Source organism: Podarcis gaigeae (genome assembly GCF_964106915.1).
Source record: "Podarcis gaigeae genome assembly, chromosome: 8".
NCBI classification, from domain to species: Eukaryota; Metazoa; Chordata; class Lepidosauria; order Squamata; family Lacertidae; genus Podarcis; species Podarcis gaigeae.
In genome coordinates, this window is record NC_139684.1 from 49,106,575 (window position 1) to 49,113,773 (window position 7,199).

A 7,199-nucleotide genomic window follows, 5' to 3' on the forward strand; every position below is an offset into this window, starting at 1 on the left:
ATACCTCAAAAGGTGTTCTATTAGGTAAATTTACAGGGCTCAATGATTAATTATACCCATAATAATCCACTCCTATAGCCACAGGCCCAAAGCGGCTATTACTCAGAATATAAATACCAGCCTCTTTCTCACAGGCAACTCAAGACACCATGGAGTCTGCATTAGTGAAAAACCCTTGGAAAACATTCAGTGACTTTCCCATTCATACTAATCTCAGGAATAAAATTACAGTCTGGAGCTGCGTGGAAGGGAAGGGCCATGGCTCAGTGGCAGAGCATGTGCCTTCCATGGAGACTACCTTAGGTTAAATCTGAAGCATCTCCAGGGAGGGCTAGGAAAAGAAGTGCCTCACCAGGTGGGGCAAAGCTGTTATGCTAGCTTCTTGGCAGCTGGGTCCCTGTTGCTTAGTGGGTAGAAAGGGGAGGCAGAGGGGAGGCTGGTGTGGTGTAAACACAGCAGCAGGAGCGGCATATTGGCCTCACTAGTCTGTTTGCACCAAGCCAACCATGCCAACACTTCCATGCATGTTTTAAGAGTCATCTGCCCACCTTCCTCTCAGGGATTTAACTTCTCATGTCTTCCAGGGGAGGGGGATGAAATCTGAACAACTCAAATAGATAATGTATGCACATTAACCGTATTTTTGAAAATGGTATCCCAGCATGGCCACAAAATGCCAAACTGGGACATTGTCTTAGCAGAAACAGGTGCCAGAAAGTGGGGGTTATCCCTGGGAAATAGGAGAGAGTTTGGAGCATACATGTACACGTGTGCCAGTCCCACCCCGCAGGAAGAATTTACCTCCAGATTCTTCCAGATGTTCTGCCTGAGCAGGATGATTCAAACTCACATCAAGTTTCCCTCTGGGCAATATTCGGTGGCAACTAGAGGCAAGAAATTACCATTGCCAAGAAGCTCTGGTTACAGGGAATGAGCTTTCTACTGTGGAATCTGCCTTTAGCCTTTGGAGCATGGTAGTGCAATTAGACTCATAACCAGAAATGCTGTGACAAGAGGAGGTCCAAGGGTGTCTGGGGGTGGAGTGAGGTAAATCAAAGCAAAGAAGTAAGAATCTAAATATCTGGCGCTTAATAAAGTTATTTATCCATTTAGTTGTTACCTGGATAAATTGCTCCCTCCAGAAGGAGCCCAGGGTGATGTACAATAAAAGATTAAAAACAATCAAATAGATAAAATAGAAAAGAATGAAGCCATTAAAACACAGAATTCAGTTACAGCCATTGGTTATTAACCCAGCAGCATTTCATTCTCTAAAAAGCCAGAGTAAACAAGGAAATCTTCAGGTGGTGTATGAATGTAAAAAATGAGGAGTTAAAGCAAATGCAACTCCTGGGGGGAGGTGTTCCGATGTCAGGGGGCCAGGACAAAGAAGACCCTGTCACACAATTTGAACCATAAATCCTAGTGGAGTCCACAAGCAGAGTATCCTCCCCACCTGACCTTAGGGATTGGGTTGGCTGGTATTGGAGGAAGCATCCTGCAACTACTGGGACCCTGAGCTCTTTAGGCTTCACAAACCAACACCTTGAGTCAGTCTGGTACCACACAGCCAGTTATGTCCCTGCATTCCATATTGAGTAAATGTAGTTTAGAAAATGTAAAACGACATGTCTAGTGACTATCAGTTGTCTCAGTCCTTTTGTATTCATTAGCTGGAGCAATGGAAGATTTTTGTGGTAGAACCAAAAAACAACATGGCTAATTTGGTCCCTTAACCTGGCAATTGGGTAGAATTGCTTCACAAATAAAAGGTTCAGCACTTAAAAGAAAGATAATAAGGCTAAAGCAACTCCTCCATGAGGAAAAGTTACAACGTTTAGGGCTTTTGCTTAACAGAGCAAGAAAAGCAACTCACCACCTGGCGCAGGGCCGGGCCTTACATGCCTTATAGGAACTGCTGCTGTGGCTACCACCCAGGAGGACTCCCCTGCTCAGCACCTGAGGGCCCCAGCCCTGCAACTCACCACCTGGCCCAGGGCAGGGCCTGATGGGCTCTATAGGGGATTACTGCCGCTGCTGCCGCTGGGCAGAGAAGGCTCCATTTTGTTTTGTTTTTGTTTTTTGTTTAAATTGCTGTTATTTTTTACCTATTTCATTTTAAACTGTGATATTAATGCTGTATTCTTAGTTTTAGATTTTTATTTATGTGGAAATTGTTTCCCATTTGGTTGTGTATTTTTTTGATGTGGTTTATTTATTGTTTAAGACTTTTGTAATTATGTAAATCTTGTTGCGTGTTGAGTCCCACAGTGCCACCCCCCAAAATAATTCACACTTCACGCTTCAATTTTTGTTTAAGGTTTTCGGCATAATTTTGGCCACAACTTTATTCAAATACAAAAAATGTGAGTGGTTGCTTAGGCATTGGTTATGACTATCTGTCCTTGCCCCCCAAGGACAGAGCTGGACCCTTCCGGACACCACAGGAAGCCAGCTTGGGAAACAAGTATTGGGTGAGAAAATGAAGCTGGGACACAGACCCTCACCTCTCACCCTCATGTTCCGGTGGGGCTTGCACGGCCCAAGTCCGGCTCCACGAACAAGGATGAAAGAATGGCAAGCCCCTGGATTCCTTTAACGGAATTCCCTTTCCACATCATTTGGAGGGATAGGCACTTACCCCTCCAAGCACCAATTTAACCAATGCCTAACCGCCAACCTTACAAGTTGTGACGATTTGCTACGTAGTAGGCAAAATCCAAATGGCACCAGCCAATCAGCCAAATGGCAAAATTCCTACCAGGCCCCCGCACCAAGGCGAACGACCCCATGACAGGCATAGCAAGGTCAAGTGAGCAAAACCACCCTATTAAAGGGAGGGAGGGCGGGTGATCCAGTGCAAAACGGCCAAGAGGACGTCCCATCGTCTGGCCCCTATATTTAAAGCCTCTGACCCCTCCTCCAAATTGGCAACAAGCAAAAATCCCCAGCAACCCAATTAACCTCTTAAAGGCTGGGTTCCACCAAATTTGCCTAGTCATGACAGGGTGGCCTGTTCCCCCAACCGCAACACGTGCGCTCTGTTAGGGAGAACACGCTTTATGCCATAAGCCGCCTTGAGCATTGTTTTTTTAACTGTGGAAAGGCGGCATACAAATAAAAAATGATGATAATGGGTGGGGACATGATAGAGGTGTATATAATTATGCATATTGTGGATAAAGTGAGCAGGGATGTATTTTTGTCCCTCTCTGAAAATCCAAGAACCTGTGAGATTCAAGACAGACAAAAGGAAGTACTTCTTCACACAGTTAAACATAGAATTTACTACCACAAGATGCAGTGCGGGTCACCAACTTTAAAAACTTTAAAAAGGGACAATTTATTTATTTATGACATTTATATCCTGTCCTTCCTCTCAAAGGAGCCCAGGGCAGCAAACACACACACAAAAATTAAAAAATAAGATAAAAACAAATTTAAAACATTTGAAAACTGTTAAAAACTTCTGAAAGCAAGAAAAACACAATAAAGCATCCAAGGCAAATTTAAGAACGGGCATAACCGAATCATGTGTCTGGATACAGAGATGTTTTCTGCAGGTGTCTGAAAGTAACAATGGTGGTGCTTGCCTAATGTCAATAAGCAGGGACTTCCAAAGGACAGGGGCTGCCACACTAAAAGAATGATTCCTTACAAGTGAAGAGCAAACATTTTGTGCCACTTGAAGTCATTAGTCTGCACCAGGCGTCCTATTGGGAAGACCCAGTTTTCTGAGTGCATGTTCTGGAAGTTGGGCAATAGGGGCAGTACAGGATTCCTACTGGTGTACCGACCTCCCCGCTGCACCAAGGATTCCCTGCCCGAGCTGCTTCAGGTCGTGGCGGATATGCTCCTGGAGACACCTAGCTTGGTTGTCCTGGGGGATTTTAACATCCATGCCGACACGACCTTACAAGGGGCCTCTCGGGACTTCGTGGAAAGCATGGCCTCCATGGGGCTGTCCCTGAATAAGTCTGGCCCAACTCATAGCCACGGACATGCCTTAGACTTGGTGTTTACCTCTACGGATGTTGGTGATCTGACATTAACTAAAAGCAAAACAAAAGAAGTGCCATGGTCAGATCACTTCCTGGTGCAACTGGACTTCTCCGCAACCCTTCCCCTCCGCAGGGAGGTGGGACCGATTCGGATGGTCCGCCCCCGCCACTTAATGGATCCAATTGGCTTCCAGAGAGTGGTAGGGGATGCTTTATCCCAAGTTGATGGCCTTTCAGCTGATTCCCTGGTGGCACGCTGGAATGCGGAGTTAACCAGGGCTATTGACTGTCTGGCTCCGAAGCGCCCTCTCCGATTGCATGGAGCCCAGACAGCCCCATGGTTTTCCCCGGAGCTGAGGGTGATGAAACAATCGTTGAGACGGCTAGAGCGCCGGTGGCGGAAAATTCATTCTGAATCAGACCGGACACGGGTTAGAGCTCAACGTCGAGCCTACCAAGTGGCAATGGCGACGGCGAAGAGGGCCTTCTTCGCCGCCTCCATTGCATCTGCAGAAAACAGCAGCAGGAGACTTTTTCAGGTGGTTCGCAATCTATCAGAACCACCTGTACCACCGGGGCCTGGTAGGGACCCCAAGATCTCCTGCAATGCTTTTGCAAAGTTTTTTGCAGATAAAATCGCTCAGATTCAGAAGGAGGTAGACTCCACTGTGGGAGCAGGGCCAGGGCGGGAGAGTGCTAGAGTTCTGTCTGGTCCTGTTACATGGGATCAATTCCAATCTGTTACCTACGAGGATGTGGACAGGCTGCTTGGACGAGTGAAACCGACCACCTGTCTCCTTGATCCTTGCCCATCCTGGCTGATAAAAGCGAGCCGGGAAGGGCTGGGCGATGGGCTCTGCGGGGTGGTGAATGCTTCCCTCTGTGAGGGAGCCTTCCCAGACCCGCTGAAAGAGGCGGTCATTAAACCGCTTCTTAAAAAAACATCTTTAGACCCGGCCAATTTGGCCAACTATCGCCCAGTCTCAAATCTGCCATTCTTGGGCAAGGTGATTGAGCGGGTGGTTGCTGAACAACTCCAAGCATGCCTGGAGGAAACGGACCATTTGGATCCCTTCCAATCAGGAATTCAGGCCTCACCATGGGACTGAAACTGCCTTGGTCGCGCTGGTTGATGATCTCCGGCGGGCTAGGGACAAAGGTGAGAGCTGTTTCCTAGTTCTGCTGGATCTCTCAGCGGCCTTTGACACCATCGACCATAACATCCTTCTGGACCGTCTAGAGGGGCTGGGAGCTGGGGGCACTGTCATACAGTGATTCCGCTCCTTCCTCCTGGGCCGTGTCCAGAAAGTGGTGGGGGGGTGAGTGTTCAGACCCCTGGGCTCTCACCTGTGGGGTGCCTCAGGGTTCTGTCCTCTCCCCCATGCTTTTTAATATCTATATGAAGCCGCTGGGAGAGATCATCAGGGGGTTTGGACTCGGTGTTCATCAGTATGCAGATGACACCCAGCTCTACCTCTCCTTTAAATCAGAACCAGTGAAGGCGGTGAAGGTCCTGTGTGAGTGCCTGGAGGCGGTTGGAGGTTGGATGGCGGCTAACAGATTGAGGCTGAATCCTGACAAGACAGAAGTACTGTTTTTGGGGGACAGGAGGCGGGCAGGTGTGGAGGATTCCCTGGTCCTGAATGGGGTAACTGTGCCCCTGAAGGACCAGGTGCGCAGCCTGGGAGTCATTTTGGACTCACAGCTGTCCATGGAGGCGCAGGTTAACTCTGTGTCCAGGGCAGCTGTCTACCAGCTCCACCTGGTACGCAGGCTAAGACCCTACCTCCCCGCGGACTGTCTCGCCAGAGTGGTGCATGCTCTAGTTATCTCATGCTTGGACTACTGCAACACGCTCTACGTGGGGCTACCTTTGAAGGTGACCCAGAAACTGCAATTAATCCAGAATGCGGCAGCTAGACTGGTGACTAGGAGTGGCCGCCGGGACCACATAACACCGGTTCTGAGAGATCTGCATTGGCTCCCAGTACGTTTCCGAGCACGATTCAAAGTGTTGGTGCTGACCTTTAAAGCCCTAAACGGCCTCGGTCCTGTATACCTGAAGGAGCGTCTCCACCCCCATCGTTCAGCCCGGACACTGAGATCCAGCGCCGAGGGCCTTCTGGCGGTTCCCTCATTGCGAGAAGTGAGGCTACAGGGAACCAGACAGAGGGCCTTCTCGGTAGTGGCGCCCGCCCTGTGGAACGCCCTCCCATCAGATGTCAAAGAGATAAAGAATTACCTCACGTTCAGAAGACATCTTAAGGCAGCCCTGTTCAGGGAAGTTTTTAATATGTAATGCTGTACTGATTTTAACACTGATTGGGAGCCGCCCAGAGTGGCTGGGGAAACTCAGCCAGATGGGCGGGGTATAAATAATAAATTATTATTATTATTATTATAACATCAGTCAAATTAACCGAGGAGAAAGAAGGCTGCCAATGGCTACTAGTCATGATGACTATAGTCTATATTACCTCCAGCATGAAAGATGGTTTTCCTCTGAATACCAGTTGCAGGAGAACAAGAGCAAGAGCAGTGCTGTTTCTCAAGACAAAATGGTGCTGGAACGCACCTCCCTCAGAAGACTCACCCCAAAGAGTCCAAAGAGGATGTATTTGGGCTGAGGGGGTGGGGGTCTCCTTGCCAGCCAGAGGGTAGTTGAGGCTGCTCAGCTGAGGTGAGCGGAGCCTTCCTTGCCTAACCTGGGCAGCTTAAAGTCCCCCCCACACACACACCTTGTGTGAACTGGAACAGCTGGGGGCTTGCTCAGCTGAGGCACAGCTTCCCTGGGCATCAGCTGTTAGCTGGGTGGTTGAAGAGCCTCAGCAAAGCCCCGCTGTGCCTCCAACTCGTGAGGAGACCCCCTCTGGAGCCCATAGAGGATGTCCCCTTAGAGCTCTGGGGAGGGTCTCCTTATGAGCAAGAGGTGCAGCAGGGCTTTGCTGAGGCTGTTGAGGTCTCTCCCCACACTTCCAGGGGTCACCTCAGAGGTTCTGGAATGCTGTTCCGGAGCAATCCAGCTGAAAAAAAATTGCACACACATTCTCCTCTCTTCCTATAGGCATCTGGTTGACCCCCTGTGGGAACAGAAGCTGAACTATATGGGTCTCTCTGGTCTGATCCAGCTGGGCTTTTATGTCCTTCCTATCTCTGAAGGATCCTGCTCCACAAAGACCATCATCCCTGCATCTCTAG

The 7,199-nt window shown here is 49.0% G+C and overlaps 1 long non-coding RNA gene across 1 annotated transcript; it reads right to left on the bottom strand.

The window, feature by feature from the left end:
* Positions 1 to 3,326: 3,326 nt before the first annotated feature.
* LOC310850562 lies at positions 3,327 to 6,495 on the bottom strand. The gene is made up of 2 exons (XR_014567367.1): positions 6,407 to 6,495; positions 3,327 to 3,699 (listed from the first exon to the last, which is right to left on the bottom strand). It is a non-coding gene; the product is annotated as an uncharacterized lncRNA (long non-coding RNA).
* Between the last annotated feature and the right edge of the window lie 704 nt (positions 6,496 to 7,199).